At 38.8% G+C, this 27,106-nt stretch overlaps 2 long non-coding RNA genes across 2 annotated transcripts; both read right to left on the reverse strand.

The window, feature by feature from the left end:
• Positions 1–1,285: 1,285 nt before the first annotated feature.
• LOC139679113 (uncharacterized) lies at positions 1,286–7,222 on the reverse strand. The gene is made up of 4 exons (XR_011699142.1): positions 7,114–7,222; positions 6,180–6,263; positions 3,944–4,002; positions 1,286–1,681 (listed from the first exon to the last, which is right to left on the reverse strand). It is a non-coding gene; the product is annotated as an uncharacterized lncRNA (long non-coding RNA).
• Positions 7,223–16,817: 9,595 nt separating this feature from the next.
• On the reverse strand, positions 16,818–19,966 carry LOC139679110 (uncharacterized). The gene is made up of 3 exons (XR_011699141.1): positions 19,899–19,966; positions 18,554–18,625; positions 16,818–16,902 (listed from the first exon to the last, which is right to left on the reverse strand). It is a non-coding gene; the product is annotated as an uncharacterized lncRNA (long non-coding RNA).
• Between the last annotated feature and the right edge of the window lie 7,140 nt (positions 19,967–27,106).

Here is a 27,106-nt window from a genome sequence, read left to right on the forward strand (position 1 = left end):
AAGGTGCCTGTCCAGCGCTCTCTCTCTCTCTCTCTCTCTCTCTCTCTCTCTATCTCTCTCTCTCTCTCTCTGTGAAGCTCAAGTTGCCCAGACATGGAGGGGGAAAAGCAAAGAGCAGAGCCATTAAAAAAAAAAAAAAAGAGCTCTCACCAGCAACTTTTCTGCTGCTGCCCCCCAAAAAGCCCAAAAGTCAAGCCAGCACACAGGGAAAAAACCTCTCCCCACCTCCAGGTGCTGGGGTTCTGTTTTCTCACCTCCCTCCCACCATTCAGCTGGATTGTGAAAGTCATCAGCCATCTTTTGTCCTCAGTCCTGGCACTCCAAGCCCAAACCTTTGTGTTGGTATGGTGCGAAAGATTCTCTGAGGGACTCCTCCCAACACCACCTTCCTGTGTTTGAACCTTTAACAATATGGGAGTGCAGAGGCTCCCTCTTGGCCTTCCTTCTCCACACCAGGTATTGTCCTGTGGTTCTGATGGTAACTACTTTTCTCTCTTCACTCCTTCCTTCTTTCCTTAATCTCTTTCCTTTCTTTAATCTTTCTTTAATCTCTTGTGGTTACTTAAAGCTGATGGCTTGCATTTTACTTAGCTGGTGTAGATTAGTGTGTGTTGGGTGCTCTGTAAAACGTTTCTTCTCTATAGTTGTATGTTGCTCCTGTAAAACCTTTTGCCAAAATGCCTACTTTCTTATTAAAGTAGGAGAAGTCTCTTGGGAGACATATGTAACGTGTATTAAAGAACAAAAGGCTTTACAAAATTTCGGGTGGGTGACCTCTTAAATATAAGTATAAATATATTGCCTGGGCAGCTTGTGGCTTGAACCTGGGGTTTTACAAATGTCTTAGTACTTTAACTCAAATGAAGGTACAACAGGTAGGATTGCTGAGTCATTTGTGGACTATTGAGTGTAAATTCTGTGTTTGAGAAAAAAACACATATCATTTTATGTCAGTTACAATCTTTAGGTCATAAATGTTTCTATCTGTTTACATCTACAATTATAATAAGTTGCATTCATGAACAAATATGCACCCTTTGGATACGATTAATTTGAGATTATATTTTTTTAGAAAATTATAAGTTTTTACCCAGAATTAAAGTCCATTTATATATTTTCCTTGAATAAAAGGAGACACTATGTTGCCTGGTTTAGGTGTAAAGAAGTGAATTTCCTGTGTGGATATAAAGGTGCGGAAAGCAATACAAAGAGCATGGAGGGAAAGACCAAAACCACAAAACCCACAAACAAATCCAAAAGCTAACACATAAGAAGATGGTTCTTGATAATTTATATCTGTATAAAAAATTGGTCTTTGTTCAGCCTGTCAATCACCTCTATGATATCATAAGCCGTTATTGTATTTCTAGAAGTTACAGTGGGTTTGGTATGTTCATATAAAACAGCTGTTTCATCTTCACGATTATTTTAATTTCCTTTGCATTTTTATAAACTTGCTTGTTTTCTTCTTGAAATGTGAAGAACAGAAGGTGTGGGCACAACAAAGCCAAGGCAAAAGTATTCTCTTTTTTGTTGTTAATATATTATATAAATCCATACAGAAGAATGTTCTTAATTTTATTCATGATCCTAATAAGTTATTGGAGAGTAATAGGTTTGTCTGAGTGGCTGTTGAGGATACACTGAAAATAACAGCTGAAGTATCCATATTCCTCTATTCCTGTAATGAAAAATGTCAGTGTGTTATTAGAATGTTATACAATATACATTGCAGTGATTATACAAGATAAAAAATTAGGTGCTCAATCTAGCTATTTAAGACATCAGCAAAACAATGTTGCATTAATAATTCACAAGAAGTAGTGGCTCAGATTGCCTGACTGAAAACAATTACACTTATGGAAACATCTGATTATTTGTAGTTTATAACATATTCCTTCATGATGATAAATGGTACCTTTTCACAATATTTTACAAATGGTTTCTGTATTCATCATATCCAAGTTTTAAATGAAACAAGTTCTCGTTACACTTGATCTCTCATTAAAACACTGAAACATGTTGATTTTCTAGCCACAAATTTAAAACAGTGTTCACAGAAGTACAGAGACAGTAAAGCAATGTATTCTTTAAGACTTCCATTTAATACAATAATTAAAAAGATAAAGATTGCATGAATAATGTAAACTTTTTTAAAGAAATTGATAGCTTCTCAGTGAAAGAACTGTGCTCCATATTTAGTCCATTGCATTTTTAACATTCAACTAGAATGCGTCAGTTGCATAGGAATTTACCCTGAATTCCTCCTTTTTTGCTGATGCTAGTGAGAGCCTTTCCAAAAGGTAAATAAACTAGCTGAATATTCCAGTAGTCCACGCAAATGTCCGTCTTCTTCTAGTAAATATACAAAAAAGGACCAAGAACCAGCAACCTGAGGCCAAATATTTATTAGATTTAGAGAATACATAATTTAAGGCTATTAACAGATTTGTTTTATGAAGTGTTTAGCCCAAAATATGTGTAAGCTCACATCTGAATTGCATGAATTGTGTGAAATTCAAGGTGGTAAAGATGTACCCAGTAACTGATCTACATTAATAAATTAGAATGGCTCATAACCTGTTTTTCATTGTTGCTGACAAATAATCATAGACTTATAGAATGGTGTGCGTTGGAAGGACCTTAAAAGTCACCTAAACCAACCATCCTGCCATGGGCAGGGACAACCTCCATTAGGCCAGTTTGCTCAAAGAACCATCAAGCCTGACCTTGAACACTTCCAGGGATGAGGCATTCAATGGTTGTCTGGTCAACTTGTTCCGGTGCCTCACTACCCACACAGCACACAATTTCTTCCTAGTGTCTAATATAAATCTACCCTCTGAAACTGAAGACATTCCTCCTTGTCCCGTTGCTGTTAAAAAGTCCTTCTATAGCTTTTCTCTAGGCACCATTCATATACTGAAAGATGCTACAAGTTCTCCCTAAGGCCTTCTCTTCTGCAGGCTGAACAACCCCAGTTCTCAACCTGTGTTCACAGAAGATGGCTTTCAGGCCCCTGATCATTTGACCTGGCTTGTGGTCATACCTCTGAATTTTCTTCTCCTCCAAAACTGTTTTTTGTACACTTGGTATTGTGATCTGCCCTTTGTCTGTGCTTTTTTGTGAGTAGTGCTTATGCCTTGCACAGGGGAAAGTCTCTCTGTCACATAAGGGAAAAAGCTTGCAACCATGTAGACAGTGAAACTGCACAGATGAGTGCAGAAAAGTGCCTTAGTTCACCTCCTCATCCTGTTATATTTGCTAGTACAGAATAGTTGAAGATGAAAGCTTTAGTCCAAAACTCCATACTGTATGTATTTGAATTCAGAGGATCACACACAAGTTAGGCATCTAAGCTCACATCAGTGGTCTCAGTGGAGTCTGGGGAGTTGATCAGAACTCTGTATGTTAGGTCTAGCTGAATAGCTCCTTATGCTACAGTGGTAATACTTATTTGGTCTCCATTGACTCCATCTGGAACTTAGATGCTTCTCTAATATGTTGACATGCCCAGTTCTGTGTCTCAAAAAATGATTAATCTGCTTTAGGAACCAAGCAAGGGGCCAGAGCCAGGCCAGTTAGAATGGACTAGCTTATGTCTTTTCCACCTGGATAAAGTCACTTGGGACAGTGCTTGATGCATCTATTTTTACATACTGTTCAATTCAAGTATTATTTTTCTGTGTAATGATACAGAGTCATTATTACTATTATTGTTCACAGTAAGTTAAAGGAGTCTAAAAGAGAACAATGTTGTAAAATTCCAAGAAGTTGTTTTCAGAACAACACCGCCAGTCTCCACAATAAGAAATAGCACATAGTGTTTGAGAGCCTTTCTGGGATAATTTCAGGATATACCCTAGATAATGAGAGTAAAACTTGTTCCAGTGCATTTAAATACAGAAAAGGACCCTGAAAAAATAATCTTTCCAATTCTGACCTCAGTCTCAGTGGCAGGAGGCAGATGGCAAATCTCCAAACAGAAGTTAACTGGCATTCCTGTAGTGAAGATAATCAGATGTATCAAACAAAACAGGGAGTGAGATTAATGGATAGTGTAAACACACACTGATCTTCATATATAATAGGCCCAAAGTTACTTACATTTAATGTAACTGGAAAAAAATGTCTAAGCATTATACATATATATTATGAACAAAATATATATACATATAAATATTTTCAATTTATATATATATATAAATGAAAATATTTGATTGACAAATAAGAAATGTCACATAGATATCTTTCTGTTCATTTTTGTGAACAGGCAAAAACTAAGGCAAGGGATATACAAATTAAAAATCCTAAGTTACTTCTTTCTCCCTGCAAATGGAGTCTTTCAATATTTTACCAGTAGAGATATGTAAGACATAAGTTATGCTTTAGATTTCTCTATATATGAGCAGAAAGAATACATAATGAGTGACCATGAAACTCTTTACAATGGTACCTTTAGACTCTTTTATTTAGGTTCTCTGTAGATTCTTTTCTGTCACAATTTATTACAGCTTATGATATTATTTATTTAATATAACCTGAAGATGAAAAGAAGCTCTTAATCATCTGTTCTGTAATTTGATTTTTTTTATTTTTTTATATGTCTCAAGGTGAAAAATTTGTCCTTTAGTTATGTCTTCAAAAAGTCTAAAGAACCACTGCACTCCAGTGTCAGTAAATTATAATTTCAATAATTCAAAAGTAGATATGTGCATACTCATACTACCACTTCCTAAACTCTGTAATGTTACCAGAAAGGACCTCACACAACTTTTTTTTTTTTTCAAGAATTACGGAAGTATGTTTTCTTATCATTAGCTATTGAGGTCTACAGGGTGGATTTAGACTAGGTATAAAGGAGAAATCCTTTACTGGCAGCTTAGTGAGACACGGGAACAGGTTGCCCAGAAAAGTTTTGGGTGCCCAGTCCCTCAAAGTGGCCAAGGCCAGGCTGAAGAGGATTCTGAGCAACTTGAAAGGTGTCCCTGCCCATGGCACCATGGTTGGAACTACATGCTCTTTAAGTTCCTTTCCAACCATTCTATGATTCTAAGATCCTTATGGACTTCAAATATTTTTCATAAAGTATGAATTTTCCATAGATAACGTTTCAAACCTGCAGTTCCTACATTTGCATCCATTTTAACATTCTAGCTAAAAACATGCTGCCACTCGCTACTTCCTCGCCATCCAACTGGAGATACAAAATGCAGAGATTACAGGTTGAAATAAGAACAATTTACTGAGAACAGCAATGACATAACAAAACAAACAGCAAAAATATTAGTAACAAAAGGTGTCAGACAAAGAAAATATTTACACGGAAAGCCCATGACAATAAACAAATACCAGATGCCTTCCCCCACTACATATTCTCCTTGGAAGAGAGAAATGACTTGAAGTGGTGGTGAGTAGCATCAGGGTCCTGGACAGGCCTCGTCCCAGCTATTGCAAAAATTTAATCCTGTCCTGGCCAAACCCAGGACAATAGGTATCTCAAAAAAATAAATTAAAAAAAAGTTCCTAGAGCAGGTTGCACAGCATTGCGTTGAGGTGGATTTTGAATATCTCTAAAGATGGAAGATCTCACAGCTTTTCTGGACAGTCTTGTCCTTTCACGGGGCACCACTGAAAATAGTTGGGCCCAGTCCTCTTGACCAACACCCTCAATGTATTTGATAAAATTCCTCTCTGTCTCTCTTCTCCAGTCTATGCAGGCCCAGCTCCTTCAGCCTTTCTTTGTAAAGAGAGATTCTTCAGTCCCTTGATTATCTTCCTAGCCCTCCACTGGGCTCTCTCCAGTAATTCTTTATCTTTCTTGAACTGGGGAGCCCAGAATTGGACACAGTATTCCAGATGTGGTCTCACCAGGCTGAGTAGAAGCTCAGAATCACCTCCTCCAACCTGTCACACTCTTTAATGGTGTGCCATTAGACTTAGTCACAGGGGCCAACTGCTGGCTTGTGGTTAACTACTTGTTCACTAGGACTGCCAGATCCTTCTCTGCAGAGTTGCTTTCCAGCATGTTGGCCCCTAACCTCTACTGTTACATGTGTTTGTTCCTCCCCAGAGGCAGGACCATATACTTGCCTTTTTTGAACTTCAGATGCCTATTTTAGAAAGTAGAGTATCCCTCAAAGACTCTTCCAGAAAGTATTTGATATGAATCCTGTTACCTCTTGAATATGAACAGCTATTTCCTCTGAAGCTTCCAGTTGCATAGAAAACCTTCCTTGGTTGATTAGCTCAAATTTAGACATCTATAAAATAACAAAAGTTTTACTATGTCAAAACAATGCCTAGAATTGAGAATGCTGATTATTGATATTCAAAAAAAATATTTCACTAATGTTAAAATATTTTTATACTTGTAAAGTAGCTTAATAGCCACACATATATCAAGACAGGAGGTCTTATGAAAGGTATTAATGATCACTAATTCAATTTTCAGGAAATTCTCTGTCCCCATTTACCCAGTTTACAGAGTAAGTAATTATTCTAGTGTGCCTAGATTCTAATACAGTGACATCATATCTTATTTTCTTATGAGCACTGAGCATCTTTCAATCTCTAGCACTTCAGTTCCATGCCTGGCTAAAGCAGGAACTTATGACACCTATAAATCATAAAAGCATTAACCAAGAACGAGTTAATTTTTGTCTACCTCTATCTCAAATATAAACATATAAAAATAGTTTAAGTAATAACATGTTGTCATGGTTTAAGCCCAGTAGGTAAATAAGCCCCATGTAACCGCTTGCTCACTCCCCTACCAGCAGGACCAGGGAGAGAATCAAAAGGCTAAAAGATAGAAAAGTTATGGGTTGAGATAAAACCCATTTAATGATGAAAGCAAAAGCTGTGTGCACAAGTAAAGCAAAACCAGGAGTTAATTCCCTGCCTCCAATGAGCAGGCAAGTGTTATGATCAGGTTCTTCAAAATTATTAGAGGTGTCTCTGCCCAAATTAATGTGTAAATGAAACCATTTGTCAAAGTCAATAGTACAGATTTTTATTTAACAGTAGATGTGAGATAGAGAAAGATAGAAATAGGGAAAAGACACAAAGAGGGAGAGAGAGTGACAGATTAAGTAGAAAAAATATCACCACTCTCTGGATTCCAGAGGTGTCGCATTAATCCTTTTCTTGTGTCTTCTTGGTGATGAGAGTCTTCGTCTTGTTGAAGTGATGGTTGTAGTCTGCATCTGTGAAGGAAGGCTAAGGAGGGGTGAGGGAAAAAGCGTGTGGTGAGGAGGGAAGTCACATGTGGTGAATGAAGAAGTCTGTGGTGGTGAGTGAAGTCCAGGGTGGTGAGGGAAGACTAAGTGATGAATGAAGTCTGTGTTGTCTTTTATTGGGCTTAGGCTCAGTGGAAATGTCCCCAGTATTACCACTCCCTGTGGTGGGGAGTTTTACAGTGGATGATGTCATACTGCATCACAGGACATTTCATTAATCTTTGACGCTGTCTAAGACATTACAGCTGCATACAGTGTCAATAATGACCCACCAGTGGAGATGAATATCATCAGGCTATATGTGAATTGTTTTGGTGCTTCCCCTGAGGGGACACTTATCACAGCTGATTCATTTACGTCAGACAAAGAAACACAATCCCATCTCACAGGATTTGCCTCTCTCCTTATCTTGTTCAACACCCAGTTTGTAGCCTGATGTGTGCATGCCCTCAGCAACTGGATGGTAACTTTACACATCGTCAACTTGCACCTTGGTTGTCTGAGCCATTAGTGTTCCAGTTTCTCACTTCTGTGGATATATTCTTCTTCTGTGATAACTAGACAATAGTACCACCTTTATCTTTTCTCAAGTTCCCATCACAGTTCAAATTAGTTGGCATATTCTGGGAGGGGTGGGCTTCAGTGAGCAGTATCTACTTCACACATTTTGCTACAGTGCACAAAAGTATTTCAGTGATTTTAACAATGTTTAAGCTGTAAAATATGTCAGTGTCTCACAGCAGATGTTCTGCCATCTACAGGACAGCAGGGCCTCATCATGTGTAATGGTTATTTGGGAAGGTAAAAACCATCATTCCAAATGTGCCCCCCCCCCCCCTTCCTCCTCCTTCTTCCTTCCAGTTTATATACTGAGCAAGATGTTATGTGGTATGGAATATCCCCTTGGTCAGTTTGCACCACCTGTACTGGCTGTGCCTCCTCCAAACCTCCTGTGTGGCCTCAACTTCCTTGCTAGTGTGGCAGTATGAAAAGCAGAAAAGGCCTTGGCTCTGTGTAAGCACTGCTCAGCAATAACGAAAGCATCTCTGTATTATCAACTCTGTGTTCAACACAAATCCAAAACACAATCCCATACTAGCCACTGTTAAGAAAGTTAACCACCCCAGCTAAAATCAGCACATGTGTAATTGTTTTGTAATTCTGAGATGTTGCAAACACAATATACAGGCAGTTTACATACATGTGTAAGCACAACAATGACCAAAGTGGCAAACAAAAACACATGAGCTACTCTTTAGAGGCATGTGAAACATTTCAACAATAACAAGTAGAATTTGCAAGTTGAACAAAGATAAGGCATTGCAAACAAACAGAACATCCTTGAACACACAAGATGGAAAATAATAGACACAGATCAGGAGCTTAGGAGATCTCTGTTTTTTAGCAGGTAGGGTGGAAGCATAGAGCACAAAAAGCTGTGGATGCAAGTGGAAGGAAGGCAGACCCATCACTTCAGTGCTGAATTCTGTTATGGAACAGCTCTCAAGCCTGGTCACCTCCCTCAAGAACTAAAGACTGCCAAGGGCCATTGGTGCTACTTCCATTGTACCAGAAAGAATGTATTGCAACCTCACAGCTAATGTATATGAGCATTAAAAATACAAAAGTTCTACATGTAGCAGTGTAAAGCAGTGATAATGGCAAAAAATTCCTTGAAGCTTTGTTTTTAAAATTGGAACTGTTCTGGTTGAAAAGTATTCTGATCACCCCCCTGCAGATAAAGACACACAGAGACTGTAATACCTGATGTGTGTAGGTCTGTCTAGATACATAAGACTTCACATATACATATGCATATTTGCACTGCATGTGATTCTACTAATTTTATGAGATTACACTCATCTCTTTCCAAACCACTAATGAAGTACTATCACAACATATCAGTTAATATGACACTTAGTTTCTATTTTTATAATACTTACATAAACATATTAGAATGGAGTTATATTACTTCCATAGCTTATTTTTATAAAATTTATAATGCAGTGCATCTAGCAAAGTTGGAAAACAAAAGTGTATTACTTGTATTCAGACAGAGGATCAATTCCTTTAAAGTTTTAAAAATATCTTTTGTTATTCAGTCTACTCTGAGTTCTGGTTGCCTTACAGGAATTCATCTCATGATCAAAACAAAAACCTTAAACGCCTCTGATCATAATCAGGCTTCAGTTTTTGTCATTCGTAAACACAGCAAGTAGATAAAAACCTCAACCAAACACAACCAAAACCGTGTGAGCAAAATATAAAATAAAATAAAAAATAAGCAAGCCAGATAATGTTTCATATTGTTCGTATTTGATTTGTTATGGTTTTGTGCATCCAAGTAAAAACATTCCATCTAAATGGGGGCTGTTTAACTTGGAAAACATATATATTGCTTAACATTCAGCTGGAATCAAAGTAAACCTTGCAATTCAATAAAAGAATCACTTTGAATTTCAGCTAAAAAAAATCTTTAATTAAATGGAGAGAAATTTTTTTTTAAAATAAGAACTGTTAAGGATTACTGGGTTTTTACATTATTATAGAATTATGGAACTGCAGTTAAAGAATTACCCTTTTTTGAGTAAAAATATGTAGTTCTAGAGAAATACTTTCATTTCAAATATAGACTTAGCTTCAGGAAAATATTAGAATGCTCTTTAAAGGTAAAGATTTTAATAGTAAAGGGTGTTTATTTGGACTTCTGCTTTGAGTATTTCATGTCATTATATATTGGTGCATAATATTGCTCTTCATGTAAGCCTACTGGAAAACCAATTCATATGTAATATGTACAATATGTATTCAATTATAAGAACTGTCTAAAGAAAAATGATTTTTCTTTTATGAGTAATGATGTTGTGTTGTAAATTATGTTCATTGTGTGGTCTGGTCTAGAGATGAGAAAAAACTTAGCAGGGAGTTCAGACAGGCTGAAAATTAAAACTTGGCCTTGAAATTCTTTGCAAGTATTTTGCACAGAATAAACATTTCCAATCAGTAAAATATACACCTGAGAAATTTTCAATCTTGAGTACACCTATTCAATTTCTTTTACTTTTTTAAATTTTATTTTAAGCTGGAATTAATTGTTCATAAAAAGAGATGGACTGACTACCCCAGAAAACGAATACTTAAACCTAGTACAAGCAACAGACAAATTGCTTTTCAGTCTCCTGTAAGAAATAAAGCAGTCCTCTAGAGACAGAAGACAGGACTTAATGCTTTTTAATGTTGCTTAAAAAATATATTCCCAAAATTTGATTCAATCTCACAAAATAAAACTATTAACTCACAAGAACTCTTCCAAGATGTTAAGCAAATCAGCAGTCTTGCTTTATTTAAGAATGAACCACAACTTCTTTCACAACAGTGCTGAAAAAATATTTGTTTTTGCTTATCTTCAAGAGTCAACTTTACCTTAAACAATATATGTATGACATTGATTCACAAAATGTCAAGACAAAAATACCTTGAAATATGATTGATCAAACAAGTTTATTCTTTAAGTCATAAGAATTCACATGAATTGTAACTCAGTGTGAACTTTTTCCCCCAAGATTAATTGTTAATAAAATAAAAATAAACAAAAAAAATGCATTTTTAACATCTGTGTTCATACATCCATGCTTAAACGTGCATATTATGTATGAATATAGATAAATAAATGGAAATTTCTCAGTCTGTACAAAATCTGGTTTACCTATATTCTGTGCTATGTCCTGATATGGTAAAGTAACCTTATCTAAAAATGCTAAGCTGGCACTGTTGACCTGGAGACATATGACTGACAGCCAATCTCTTTATACTATAAAAGTCCAGTCCCACTTTCAAACGTCAGGTTCTTCTAACATACCCCTTCTTGGAGTGTGCATGGAGATTTCTCCCTTGAGTGGGGACACCCCTCAAAGTTACTATTCCAGTCTGAGCAAAACAGATTTGCCCACAGTCCTGGGCATGGGTAAGTAGCTTCAATCTTTACTTAATAATTGTTTCTTTTTTTCCCAGCTTTAATATCATTATGGCTAGGCTTCACGAACGAAGATTTGAGAAGGGCACTACCCACGCTTGCTGCAAGCGTGCTGGTGGCTAAAAAGGCCGATACGGGATAGGCAGGTCCGGTCAAAAAAGGCACAGCAGAACGTTTCCCTTTGTGCCATTGGCAAGGAACGGTTCTTTCTGCGTTGTATTTTCTCCTCAAGACTGACTCTCCGTGCATTCTCAAAGGATGCAGCAGCATCGTGAATGGTGTGTCTCCATGAATCCCAATTGCAGGCCAGAGTGGACCACTGGTGGCAGTCAATATGGCCAAGGCTGAGGTGTTGTTTCAGGGAGTCCTCGTATCTCTTCTTCGGGGCTCCTCTCTTGCAGCAGCCGGTGGCGAGTTCACCATAGAGCACAATCTTCGGAAGGTGGTGATCCTCCATCCTGGAGACATGCCCTGCCCAGCGCAGCTGTGTTCTCATCAGCATGGCCTCGATACTGCTGACCCCTGCCTGTTCAAGAACAGACACATTGGTCATGTAATCAGACCAGTGGATGTTTAGGATTGAATGGAGGCAGCGCTGATAGAAGCGTTCCAAATGCCACAGGTGGTGGCGGTAGATGACCCAGGTTTCAGACCCATATAAAGAGTAGACAGTACAATGCCTCTGTAGACACTAATCTTTGTACTTTTCTTCAGGTGTTTATTGGACCAGACTCTTTTATGGAGTTTTCCAAAGGCTCTGTATGCCTTTGCTAGCCTGTTGTTTATCTCTTTGTCGATCTGACCATCTGAGGAAATGATACTTCCCAGATAGGTGAACTGCTGGACTGACTTAAGCTCTGAATTGCCTATGGTGATGTGAGGATGATGGAAGACTTTTTGAGGTGCAGGTTGGTAGAGAACTTCCGTCTTCTTCAGGCTGACTTCCAGCCCAAAAAGCTCAGCAGCCTCTGCAAAGCAGGATGTTAAGCGCTGCAGAGCTGCTTCTGTGTGAGCAACGAGGGCGGCATCATCAGCAAAAGCAGCTCACGGACAAGGTGATTCAGGGTCTTGGTGTGGGCCTTCAGTCGCCTTAGGTTGAACAGGCTTCCATTGGTACGATATCAGATGTAGATGCCGTTTCTTCATCGAGGTCTGCTGTGGCTCTTTGGAGCATCATGCTGAAGAAGATGGTGAATACAGTTGGTGCAGAAACGCAACCTTTTTTCACACCATTAGTTATTAGAAAGGGCTCAGAGAGTGCATGGCCATATCTGACTTGTCCACGCTGATCCTCATGTAGCAGGATGATCATTTTGAGGAACTTGGGGGGACATCCTAAATGTTCCAAGATCTGCCACAGGCCTTTTCTGATCACAGTGTCGAAAGCTTTGGTGAGGTCAATGAAGGTTACATAGAGACCTTTGTTCTGTTCCCTACACTTCTCTTGTAGTTGTCTGAGAACAAACACCATGTCTGTGGTGCTCCTATTGGCTCTGAAACCACACTGGCTTTCAGGTAGAAGATCTTCTGCAATAGTGGGTACTAATCTGTTCAGAAGTATTCTTGCAAGGATTTTACCAGCAATGGAGAGCAAAGTAATACCTCGGTAATTTGAGCAGTCTGATTTTTCTCCTTTCTTCTTGTACAGGATGATAATAACTGCATCACGGAGATCTGGTGGTAGTTCCCCTTTTTCCCAGCAACGCACAACAAGCTCGTGGAATTTGGCATGGAGTGCTTGACCTCCATGCTTCCAGATTTCAGATGGAATTCCATCAACCCCAGCTGCCTTGCCAGTTTTCACCTGTTGTATGGCCTTGAGTATCTCTCCCATAGTAGGGGCTGCATCCAATTCATGTTTCACCGGTTGTTGTGTAATGTGCTGAATTGCTGAGCCTTGGACTACACGGCTGGCACTGAAGAGAGTCTGAAAGTGCTCAGACCATCGGTTCAGGATGAAGGTTTTATCTGTTAGAAGCAGTTGACCATCTGCACTGAGTAGGGGGCTTTGAACCTGGTGTGTGGGTCCCTACACTGCTTTCAGGGCCTCATAGAATCCTCTTTGGTCACCCAAATCTGCACATAGTTGTGTCTTTTCTGCTAGGTCGAGCCACCATTTGTTCTGGATGTCTCGAAGTGTCTGTTGGAGCTCGCTGCATGCAAGACAAAAGGCAGCTTTTTTTATATGGCAAGATGGCTGAGCAAGGTGTGCTTGGTGAGCAGTTCTCTTCTTCTTCAGCAATTCCTGGATCTCTTGATTTTTCAAACCAGTCTTTGTTTTTCTTGGAGGAGAACCCTAGGGACTCTTCAGAGGACTGCAGGATGCAACTTTTAATATGTTGCCAAAGCGCTTCAGGAGAGGGATCTATGGGATTATCTTTAAGTCTAGTTTGAAGGTTGCCCTGGAAGCTGTCTCTCACTGTGGCTGTTTGAAGATTGCTGACTTGGAGCCTCCTCCTTGGAATGCCGCCTCTCTTAGGTTTGGGCTTGAATTGGAGGTTAAGTTTGCAGCGCACAAGGTGGTGGTCGGTTTGACATTCTGCACTCAGCATCACTCGAGTATGACGGACATCACTGACATTTCTCTGTTGTACTAAGATATAGTCAATGAGGTGCCAGTGCTTGGATCGAGGATGCATCCAGGTTGTCTTCAGGCTGTCTTTCTGTTGAAAGACAGTGTTGGTGATGGTGAGCTGCCGTTCTGCGCAAAACTCTAGCAGGAGGCATCCGTTGTCATTGCAGTTTCCAATGCCATGCTTGCCCAGGACTCCTTTCCAGGCTTCAGAATTCTTACCTACTCTGGCGTTGAAGTCACCAAGGATTAGATCTTATCATCTGCAGGAACATTTTGGGTGAGGCAGCGCAGGTCTGTGTAGAATTTGTCTTTTTCTGCTGGGTCAGCTTGGAGAGTTGGGGCAGATACGCTAAAAAGAACAACATGTTGCTTGTTGTGTAGAGGGAGGCATAAGGACATAATGCGATCGGAATGACCTGTCGGCAGATTTTCAAGTTTGGAGTCAATGGAGTTTTTAATCATGAAGCCAACTCCTGAAAGGTGTCTTTCGGTTTTGGGTTTGCCTGAGCAGTAGACTGTGTAGCCAGCACCATGTTCTTTAAGGCTGCCTTCCTCATGAAGATGAACTTCATTGAGAGCAGCAATGTCACTGTTGAGCCGTGACAGTTCATGGGCAATTAGAGCAGAACGACGCTCAGGACGTCCACTATCCCCAGTATCAAGCATGGTTCTGATGTTCGAACATGCGAGTGTTAGTTTGAGCACACATTTGAAGGCAGGTGTATGCCTTTGAAATCTCTTTGTTTTTGTTTGACCACATGGAAGATGCCGGTTGGCCGCGGTTATCCAACCGGGTGTGGAGATGAGCTTTATTTAGGCCACCTTTGCTAGGCCCCTCTCCGTGTGGAGGAAGCAGTGCTGTCCCTAGAAAAGGCTGCTTGATCATTCAGGATGCTGCCGCAACAGACTGTCATCTCCAGGGTCAAGTCTCTAATGACCCATATCCTGAACCGCCTGCATGCGGGGTTGGGTCTGTGGCTTCCAGCTGCTTCCTATCACCTGCCGTTTTCAACCCTCACCTGTCGCTACAGGGCTTTGCAATGTGGGTGAATCCTTCAAGCCTGCGCAATGGATTATTTAGGTGAGGCACAGCGTGCGCAGAACTGGCCCCACCCTTTACTCCTACAGTTCATCTGCAACGGCCTAGCGAGCTTGGATGGTGACAGCGAATACCTGAGGACGTAGGTTTGGTTAGAGTATCCTTCTCTTAGATGGATGGCCTTACAGGGCTAAACGAGCTCCATCTGCCCGAGTTTGGGGTTGGAGTTGTCCTTCTCCTAGGATGGTTGCCAGACGGCTAGCGAGCCCATCCTGCCTGTGGACACACTTTGTCTGACCCTTCAGCTGAGACCTGTCTGGCATGGGAGACCCTACCGGCGGCACAAACCACCTCCAGCATAGCTCTCAACCTCATGAGGGCACACAAGCTCCTCCCCCGCGACAAGGGGGTGTCCCCGGAGAAGCCAGCTTTAATGTAATTGCTTTGATATAGTACACTATACTAGTAGTTTTAGTTTCTGTACTGTGTGGTGAATAAGTCTGAGTAAGGTCTTTTTGTCTAATCATTTATCATAATAAATCATTAATATATGTATTTTATATATATACATGTACATATTTATATATGTATATAATTTTTCATCCTTAATCCTACAGAACATAGTTGTACAAAGGTTCAGTCATACCTCTAATGGCTTAGACTTAAAGTGTTGACAAAGCCTGGGGCTAGGATTGGATCCAAGATTGGATCCAGCTGTACCTTGGCTTCTCTCTGAGACGGAGTTTAGAAAGCAAGGGATTCCTTTCTGCCCCGCATGACTCAGCTGGAGGGCTTCTCTAATGAACTTTCTCTGAAGCTTCCACTCCACGGGCAGCGTCCATTTAGCAGAACTCACCCTGCCTCTGTCCCCCCTTCACTTCCCATCTGGTTCTTTTAAGCCAGTCAATCAAGACAACAGCACAGAAGACAGTAACTACACACACAAATCTTAATTTTAGGCTTTATCCAGTGGGGTATTTTTATAGGCAATCCATCAGAGATACCACTCATCTACAACACAATAGCTTACATTGTCAGAGGGGTTATAAATAAAAACTTATTTCAAACATATAGTAATTTCTTTAATACCAGATACACACACACACAACTTTTAAAACGCACATCAGTGCTTAATTCTAAAACAAACATAAAGTACATACACAGACTTCACACTTGTCTCATGGCTAACCATGTCCTATTCATTTACTAATCACATGTAACTCCAAATTACTTTAACACCTCAACATACTTTTTCACAGTGTACAAGACAGCTCAGACACACAATAACTTTTACCTGTGTTTCATTCACTGATCACACATAAATTATTAGAACATAAATGCACATGAGAACTGGTACACACAAAGGCTTGGCTCAGACACACTTAAACCTGGGCAAACAGCTCAGACACAGAGAAGAATTTAGACAATAGCAGACAGGGCAGGGCCACAATTTGCACAGAAAAGAAAAGCAATGCTGTAAGAGCACACAGAACTGCCAGCTGCGTCTGTAGGATTTTAACACTTAAAGCACAGAGTACATTTTCTAATACAGAAAACACAGAGAAACACAGGATTCCGGAATTACAGGTACAGATGCAGGTACAGAAAGCTCTGTACGAGGAATAATTCCCTTTTTAAAGGGGACATTTCCTACTGCTTCTGGAGGAATATAACACCAGGGACACAGCCTGTTTCCTCTGGCAACACAGCCCCTTCTCCTCCAGAGGATTAAAAGGATCCTATACAGGTTCAGATACAGGTACAGGTACAGGTACAGGTACAGGCAGGAAGATGAACTCTGGGGAGGATGTCTCCAGAACCCCCATTCACTTCTGCACAAGACGTCTCTTGCTTACAGGTTAAAAATGGGACAGGAAAACATAAATACCTTTTGTCAAAATGCAGCAAGTTCTTTTCCACCCCTGTAAAAGCCACCGAAGAAGGGGGAGCCTCTCTAGGTAAAACTCACCTCGGGGTGCCCCAGGGGTCCCCAATCTCCAACAGATTGTGCAGCCAGGTGGAAACATCTCACTGAGGTGCCAAATCTGATAAGTGAAAATGCCGCAAAAAATAACTAAGTGAAAAATTTGTATCTATTAACAGCAAGGTATTTATTAACATTGAAGGCAAGCCAGTTCATACTGGGCAAAAACTTGCCTAACTTGTTTGTGTAAAGTACGCCATTTATAGCCTTAAGTTCACAGTTAACACCCTGAAATCTTGGGCGGAGCTTTTCTTTTGGCTTCAAATTGGGTAGTGGTCTCCTGACTTCATCCCTTGGGGTGGTCTTGAAGAGTCTTCATCACTGTTGGACTTTTGCCTTTTCTTTGTTCAGTGACGTGACCTGTCAAACTTGCAAAACCTTGGTTGTAACTCCCCAGAATCTGGGATCTTTACCATTTCATCCTATTGAAATATCTAGCTTAGTTTAATGTATGACTTCTCACTCATGGTACACTAGTTTCTATAATTACTAGACGGTATGTACTAGAACAAAATGATTCAGGACTCCACGCTGTACAGTGGCTGTGCTGTGCAAACAACATTTTGCAGAGCAGAATTAGAAAGTTTCACAAAACTAGAGTTTTTTGGTCTCTTTTATCTTTCACTTTGGTTTCTTACATTCTGTGACTAGCTCCTCGTAAAAAAATGGTATCTCATATAATTAAAGGTAAAATAATATATTTATATATATATGATAATATTATCTAATTGTCCTGATAGAAGATATTAAATAATTGCAAAATTGTTATGTAATGATAATGATAACGATGTCTTTTTTTTTCCTCCTGTAAATATTATGCCAGTCAAAGTCAGTGAAAGCTATGGATAAACAAATTTTATGCCTCAGTTGAGGAAAGCAATCAGGTATGCTGAAGCTACAGTAGCCTGTGGAACACTTTGTAGAAATGTATTAGGCTATGAATATATGAAGAAGGGGAATGCTCAAATGTTGAAGATAATTTTATGTGAGCTTTCTCCTTTTTGCACATTATTAGAAAGACCCAAACTCAGTAAAAACATATACCATTTTCTCATATTTTAAAAATATATATTTTCCTTGTGTTCTACAGTATATTACCCTGAACAGAAACTAAACTAGAAATTCCTGCCTATGTAGTGTACAGGATTTAAAAATTAATATCACTCTATGTTGAGTTGATAAACTGAAATTACATCTTCAGCTATGATATACATTTGAAAACATATTTTGAAAGCAGACAGGTTTATTGGGTTTTGAAAACATGAACTGGAGAGATTTGTTTGACTCCTGACCTATTCCTAAGGGTTTTCTTTAAAACAGCATTAACATGAGATTGACAACAGCTTTAAAACCTCCACAATGCTATTTCTATAATATGCCATTTTTGCAGAGCTTCTTTTTTACTTTCAAAAAAGAAACAGTAAAGAAAATAAAACCATTCATTGTTTTTGTCTCTCACAAAGTATCATTTTCTGAATGTATCGTTGCATAAAATTTTTTGTTGAGAATGGAATTTAAATTGAACTGGTCTGTCAAATAGCTGGAAATAATTGGCAGGCATGGTTTAACTCAGAATTGAATTCGGTCTTGGATAGCACTGCAAATTTATTTATCTGAAGAGTTACTTGTGCAGTATATTGCCTTTTTTTATGGAAAGTGTGTGAAAGCAAGAAGAAAGAAAATGAAACAACAAAAATCCCTGTAATAACTTTCAACTTCTTAAAGTTATAAAAATATTTACCTTTGGGATTCTGTTTGATAGTAAACATTTAATGGAATCCATTCAAAACAAGCTTTCTTTTCTGAAAAAACCCTAGAAATAAAATGTAATCATTTAGTAACAATTCATGTTTAATTATTTTCCTTGTATCTGACAATTATTACATTTCTTTTCTCTCTTTATAATAAATATGGAAAAAATGTGTGTTTTTTTGATTTAATTAAGTTTGTATTACAAAAATACTTTGTTTTAGTTTGCATTCTCACTGTTCTGACCAAACCCCAACTAAACAAGCAACCAACCAAACCAAAAAACAGAAACAAAATCCCCCCAGAAATATGACCAAGAATGGAAAACTACAGTACAGAAAGTTATTAACTTTGAAGTATGGTGCTATAGCACTAAAGCCACAAAACATTTAGATTGTGAGTTAATATAAAGTTTGCCATACTGCTTTACATGTGTTAGATCTGTATACAATATACATATGTGAATTATATTACCAAAAATTAGTACTGCAAGTGAAAAAAATAGGAATTTTTTTCAACCATTTCCTCAGAAATAGAATAGTAAAAATATTCCAGTTAGTTCCTGACTTCTTTAAATTCTCTTGCCTATCATCTCTTGCCTACATAGTCTTCATTTGCGCAATTAAAATATGCAATTATAACATAATCACTAATTTCCTTGAGATTTTAGTTATGTCTGTAAATATGTTTCCATTGGATTTTAATTATTGTGGCATAAGCTCCAAAGTTTCAATAATTTTTCAATTATTTACCATGTAATAAGACTTTGTGAAAATTACTTAGACTGTCTAAATATTTCTCTTTACTATTTTTGCAAAAATTGCACATCAGAAATTTAAAATATTGCAGTTGCTTTTAATAACTAATCATTACACATATTTCTCCCACAGTCCATCTCAGCCAGCTGTAACACTGATGTAAGCATCCCACCATGAGCCAAATCTTAAAGGAAGCTCCTGGCATGCTGGCTCAGACATGTTTAAGGGAAAACGGAAGTCATGATAGACGGGAAACATATAAAGGACACACAGGAGAAATGGAAGTAGCAGAGGAAAACATGGGAAAGGTAATTTTTGTGGACAGAGCTAGAGAGGCTATTTTGGAAGAAGGCACAATATTCAAGAGGATATAATTCTGCAGGTCTGAAAGAAGCCCATGCTGGAGCAGGGACACATCCAAGCAACTACAGTCAGTGAGCAATCCATGGCAGGACAGGAACATTGCTGAGGGACTGCAGCCCATAAGTGCCCCATACTGTAGCAGAGGAAAATGAGTAAATAACCTTTAGTGCAGGAAAACAAACAAAGAAAAGGAGAAAGAAAATCTTTTCCACTGACCTCACAGTTCTGCACTGCCTGTAACCTTGCTGAGGCAATTGTGAGACTGTGTGCATTACACAGTGAACTGTCAACTGTCAACTAGGAATGGGTAGGTAAGGTCTTTAGTAGCTTAATTGTCCCACCCCTCCTCCCCCCAGTACTCCAAGGTTTGCATGAATTGGCAACAAACTTAATTCAGTAAAATACTCCAAGACTATTCTGCCTGTGACAGATAAAACTGAAACTGTGACAAGTCAAGCAATAGTTATTTGACCACCAGAAATGCTATCACATTTAAAACATGCTTAAAACCACCTCAGGACTTGGCAAATGTCTTAAAATACTCCACTGCCAAGTGAGTACAAAGCTCACAGTACAAGTAAATACTTGAGGGGGAAAATGAAGATAAAGCACAGATTAAGCACCTTGTGAGCTGACCCATACCTAGATCATAGACACTGTTTTAAAAGTTAGTACAACACAGTGAACATTTTACAGAGAATTTATTAGTGCAGAGGACAAAATTGTATTTATTTTGGATTAGTGAGGGAGAATGTTTCCTCTGGCCTTACTCTAACTTGCTCCTGTGTATTGAATAAGTATTAACCCTTAGACCACATTAGATGTGCTCCTACACTGTGTCTTGCAATGTGGTTTCATGAATAAGCAATCCATATCACAAGCTTCAATGCTGCTTTAATATGGAAAAATGCATTAAACATAAATAACTGTGAGTTTTCTGTCTTTCTAAAGTAAACTTCTGATTGAAATAAAACTCACATATAGATGAACTGTTTAATAGACACTGGTGGGACTACTGCCTTAGTATGTCTTTGAATCCTTTCATTAACCTCTACAACTAAAAGCATTTGTTTACTGCTGTGCCAAGAGATTTCATAGTTTAATTATTTCTTGTTAAATCATTTTCATTTTGTTATTTTATAAGTCTGATGTGTCTGAAAACTTTCTGTTCTGGTGATAGAAGTGTTGAATAATATTACTTCATTTTCCTTTTTTGAGTCTTACATGTTTATACAGATCATTGGTGTTCTTTCTCTGTGCCATCATTTTGCTGCAATGTCCCTTTTACAACTGAAAGATTTCTCATCTATTTCCAATCTATCATTTAAAGCTGTTATATATTTACCTGATCACTACCTTATCTAATTAACAATGGGCATTTGGGAATTATCCAAAAAAGAGTCCTGGCAGGCTTGGAACTGCAGATTCTCCACTACCATTAGTAGTCACAAAGTGGTAGTTTTCAAAGGTTTTTAGACTCTTCGCAAACTTGCTTCCCTTCTGTCATTTATCCAGCTCACAACTTTTTTTTTTTTTACATTTTCTAATATATAATCTTCCTTTAATTTTGAGTTATCTACGAGTATTAGTCAAGTATTTTTGGTTTGTTTGGTTTTTGGGTTTTTTTAATGTTTTACTGAGTACTTTCTTATGCAGGCTCACAGAATGTTTGAGGTTAGAAGGCACCTCTGGAAGTCATCTGGTCCAAATACCCCTATTCATGCAGGATGTCCTGGTTCAGCAGGAGGGACCAGCTAACCCTGTGTGGGGGTGATCAAAGCTGTGTATTCTACCCCCTCTATTCATTCCCCAAGGTCAATGGGCCATTAGCAGCAGCTGCCCAGGGAGCCCCAGCCTGAGGGGGGTGGAGCTGCTAATGGGCCATCAACAGTTCAACACCCCCTGGCTCCCAGAGTTAATCACCCATTGTGTGAGTCCCCGCCCAGGGGGAGGGACTGGGTGCTCCCTGAGGGTACATAAGTGGTGGGTAAGAAGACCTTGTGAACTTCTTGTCGGATCCAGAGCAGCAGCAGAACCTTGACAGGAGGAGATCCCCGCTCTCGCCCAGACCACAGCCCTCGGCTGCACCAACAGGTTTTTCTTTTCATTTTGCTCTGGACTTGGGGGAACCACAGGGGTCTCAGCACAAGGGCAAACAAACCCCCTTGGGTTTGTGCCCCAGGACACTGGGTTATACTGCTGGGGTTTTGTGAGTTGAAAGCAATTTCCCTTGTGTGTCAGTGTTGTTATTGTAATATTATTATTAAATTTTAGCTCTGACTTATAATCTCTCTCGTGGTGAGTTCATATCCCCTGCTGGTTCACCTTTAAACCAGCACACAGGGCTACCTACAGTAAATAGGTTGGGGACAAATCCAGACTGATTTTTATCATCTCCAAGGAGGGAGGAAGACTGCATAACCTGCCTGGAAAACCTGTGCCAATGCTCAGTCAGCCTCACAGTAAAAGGAAATGCTTCCTGATGTTCAAAGGGAATCTCCTGTGTTTAAGATTGTGCCCATTGCTTCTGATCTTGTTACTGGGTCCCAATGAAGGGAGCCCTTTGCACTCCCTTCCCAACTGGGGGTAAAAACATTTATTGCCAATGTATACCAGAGTGGGATAACAAGAAATGAAAGCAAGACCAAAACCACATGAAATTTGCTCTGTCTCACATAAGGGCAAAAATTTCTCTCTTCTCTAAGAAGGCAGCACTCCACTACTAAAACCTTGCCACATAATATCAGTATGTCTACATGTGAAATCACATTGTCCCCGTGGGAGTGCAAGGGTCTGTGTGTCCCACACTGGTTTTGTCTTTTTTATGCTGACATTGATAGGAAACTGGGGAGTTCCTTTTCTCCAACTGCTTAGTTCACCGATTTACATAAGAATTATGCACAATTAAAAGTCATCATCAAATCTATTTCACAATACTTTATAAATATTCATTTTGAAAATTCCATTTAACATTTCTGGAATGAAACAACATTTCTTTGCCTTATGGAAATTTGAATACTAATACTAATGTTGTAATTTAATTATACAGCGAGTATAATGAAAATACTTGGGTTAAAGGAACATAATTTATGGCAAACACTGTAAAGAACTAGTGTTATCTGTGTGAACCACACAGCTCAGAAATTTCTGCTCAACAATTTAAATTGCCAGTATTATCCTTCAATACAATTCCTCCACAATTAAAACCTTCCTGGCTTATTAAAAGGTTCCAAACTGCTATGGTTACTTCATTTGTTACAACATTTTAATGTTGGTCATACAAGGTGGATACTCTTGTTTTCTTGTTATGCTGTTATTCCCTGTGATGGACCAATGAAAAGAGCCAAATCCAAATGAAAACCTGAATATTTAATTAGGAATTTTTCATTTTACTCACTGGCAATCTCTCCATATATAGATATATCTATATCACCTATGTTTATATCTATGTCTGCATCTACATATTAATTCAGGTCCACTTGTACAACATGATTTAATGCAATTAAGAGTTTACTTTTTGCTGTTATATTAATAGTTTACACCATGGGAGTCGTTAAGTCAAGAATATCCCAAATTTAGGAATTAAACTACAATCCTGAAGACCTGGAGTCTTTTAACTCTCCTTTTGTGGAAATCATCATTGTGTATTTGAATCATATTTTTATATAAACATTAGATTTTTAATTATGTAGTTTGATATAATCTGATGACTTTTGAAACTGAGTTTTGAATAAAACATTTTGTATGGTAGGATTCAGAATAATTCCAGTAATCTAATTTATGTCAGAGGAAATTTTTTGTGGATATGGCTCAGGCATGATTAAGGTAGTGCTACATTGATGGTTGGACTAGATGATCTTAAAGGTATTGATGATTCAGTGATTCTGTGATTTCTGGAGTGAAACATGTTCATTAGGAAACCTGTTTATTTTTTTATCCTTAAAAATCCCCATGTCTATCTTGCATTTACAAATTTTATTTTGTGAGATAATGAATGCCTCAGAGATTCCAGGCACAGAGTAATTTGAATAATTATGTGCTATGCTAAGTGACCAATTCCTTAAAAAAAATTGTTTTGTAGCTGTTTCCATTCAGAGGAACCTGAACCCATAGAGTGTAGCTCCATGTTTAAAACTGGAAATAGTTTGCTTTGAAGATATCTGGTGATAAATGCTGACTTTTCATGTCAATGAATGCTGTTTCGTCAGATGGAGAGCACAGACTCTAGTCTAAAAGATTTAGAAAAAGGCTTTGGAAACATCAGGAAAAACAGCAGGAAACTGTTTTGCTGGCAAATGGAAGTCTGTTGAGGAAGAAGAGACAGCTGCAGGTGTGCTGACATTCAGCAGTAGTCTTGCTTATAAAGCAAAATTTTCCAGTGTGGTCAAAGAATCAGAAGCTACACTCAGATGCTGTAATAACATAAGTGATATCTTTGGGAAAACATGAAGCGTCTGTACATCAACTACAGATTCCAACTGCAGGAAATTGAGCAAGCATATGTATGTTTAGAAGATTTGTAGGAGAGGAACAAAAATTGAAAACATCTGAGAAATTATCATTGCTGAACATTTCCACATGTAAAGTTTATGTGTCAATTTCATGTATTTTAGTTAGCAATAATAATTGTTAATGTTAGTTATTTTTAAGTCTCCTTTCTTGTGCTGTTGTTCAGTGTAGGTTTTGTTTAGTTGTTTGGGTTTTTTTCAGTAGCAACAGTGTCAAAAATTGTTAGCCATTTAGGAAAATGAAATCTGGGACATTTTCTATAAATCTGGATAATTTTTAGCAAACCTTTATTGGAGACAAAGTTCATTTATCATCATGAAATATCTTGAATAGAGTTTCAAAGCGTATCTTGAAATTCCTGAGAGATCTCTATAACAGACAAGATGGAGATTCCATCCTCAGATCATAACTGAGCTTGTTGTAGCAGTTGTGTTAGTCATGCTGGGGTATTTAAAGAAAAATATTTATAGAAGAGTATACTCATATATATAGCATCTTTCTGTTGCTCAGAGTCAATCTTTCAATGACAGAAATGAAGCACAAGGAGGTAACACACATGATAGTTGATAGATAAAAATGTCCCAAATTTAAGTACAGAACAATAACTTGGGAAGTGAAAGTTTTATGATTAATAAGGATCCATTGAGGCTGAATTTTACCTCAGTGAATCTTTTTCATCTCTCCCTCAACCACCTTATTGTCCTCATGTGTCTGGAAATATTGGAAATATTTTCAGGAAGATTTGCTCCATAAACTTTCCAAAGTGAGGTGAAGATGATGGACTTGTAGATTCTCCCTCTTGTCCTATTTTGAAGATGGGCATTACACTGTTTTTTTTCTCCAGTCAAGACCTTCCTGTCCCTCCAAATTAATAAATGATAGTCTCTCAATTGAATGAATTCACTCTCTTAGCATAATTAGATATATCCCATCCAGTCCTATAGATTTCTATGTATCTTACTTGTCTGTGTAGTCCCCAAGTCTATGAATCTCATGAAGTTCAAGAAGATCAAATGCAAGTTCTTGTACAACAACTGAGGGTAATCCCCAATAACACTACAGACGGGGTGGTGAATTGAGAGAGACAAGACCTACAGAAAAGGACTTGGGGATACCAATGTAAAAAAACAAAAACAGAAGGGAAAAAAAAAGGTTAGAGTTAGCAATAAGCAGCCCAGAAAACCAGTCTGGATCTAACTTTATAGTTCAGCCAGGTTTTACAACCCAGAACTCATATTTCAGACAGACAATCCTATCCTGGCCAGCACATCAAGGGAGATGTTTCTTTCTCTCTACTCCACTCTTGTGGGACACTACCTGAAATATGAAGCCAGTTCTGGGGGCTCCAGTACAAGAAAGACATGGCCCTGTCAAAACTAGGTTCAAAGGAGAGCCAATGAAGTGATCAGAGGGCTGGAACATCTCTTCTGTGAAAAAGGCTGAGACACTGTTATGGGTTCACCTAGGTGGGCCTAGATTTGGGCTCTGAAGTTTGGACTAGGCCGAAGCTGTCAGCTGACTTGAGCTGGGCTGAGCCAACAGCTGACCTCTTCTAGCCAGTAACTTTGTATTCCATACCACATTATGACATCATCTCCAGGGAAGTAGGAACCAGTGTGGGAGTGGTTAGGCAGTCGCTTCTCAGCCCTCCTCTTGGGAGGATGCACGATGCTGTCCCAGGGGGGATGGAGAGGACCAGGCCCACCACTGGCTCACAGGGTACCTCAGGAAAGTAAAATGTGTTGTTCTGGGTCTCTCCTTTCTGCTTGAGTTTGTCTCCCTGGGGAATAAGCTTCTTCTTAAGTAATGTGTAGTTAGGACAGTAGAATTTGTGTGTTCGTTAAGAAGTTGAGGTGGGGAACTTGTTGCAGACTTGTGTGAGTGTATATTTGTACTCTCTTCTAATTGTCTCTTTCTTTCTGTGAAAAATATATGTAGTTTTAGTATAAACGCGGTTTGAAGTGTTTTTTTCTTTCCCCTCTTTTCCTCCCTTTCCCTGGTGTTAGGAGGGAGGCTTTTCTCTCTGTGCCTGGGGGGGTTGGCAGTTGCTTATCTCAAACCAAGACAGACACTTGAGGTTGTTTTGTCTTGAGAAGGAAAAAACCTTGGGAAATGTTATAGCAACCGTCCAGCACCTAGAGGATACCTAAGGGAAAGCTGGAGAGGACTTTTCACAAGAGCATGAAGGGATAGAACATGGGTTAAGAGCTTTAAACTGAAAGGGAGTAGGTTTAGAATGGATATAAGGAAGAATTATTTATTTGGTTTTTACCTTGAGGGTAGTGAGAGAGTGAAACAGGTTGCCAAGACAGGTAGTAGATGCCCCATCATTGAGATTGTTCAAGGCCGGATTGGATGGGGAAATGAGAAACTTGATCTCATGGAAAATGTCCCTGCCCATGACAGCTGGACTTGTCCAAAAAGGGAGAAATTTTTACTTGCACCCTCTGTGCTTAACCGTGAAGTAAATTATTTTTTATTCTCCATGGCAGTAAATGTCCACAAGAGAGGTAAGTGATAAGGGAGAACAGTTTTGAATTAAAAGAGGAGAGATTTAGGTTAGGATGTTAGGAAGTCAGAGGGTGATGAGACACAGGACAAATTTTTCTGGAGATGTTGTTCAAGACCAGGCTGAATGGGACCTTGAACAACCTGATCTAATGGGTGACATCTCTGCCCATGCTGCGTGTGTCGGAACTAAGTGATCTTTAGGGTCCCTTCCAACCCAAGTCTTTCTATATACAGGAATTTATCCAATTATCTGAAATACTTGAATACTCACAAGACTCCTACAAATCACCATATTTTGTTTTTCAAATTAATTTGATAACAAAGTACAAGAAGTGACAACCACGAAAATAGCGGCAGTAAACAAACAAAAGCCCCTTACCCATCAAAACCAATCCAACACCACC

The sequence above is a fragment of the Pithys albifrons genome, chromosome 1 (assembly GCF_047495875.1).
Source record: "Pithys albifrons albifrons isolate INPA30051 chromosome 1, PitAlb_v1, whole genome shotgun sequence".
NCBI classification, from domain to species: Eukaryota; Metazoa; Chordata; class Aves; order Passeriformes; family Thamnophilidae; genus Pithys; species Pithys albifrons.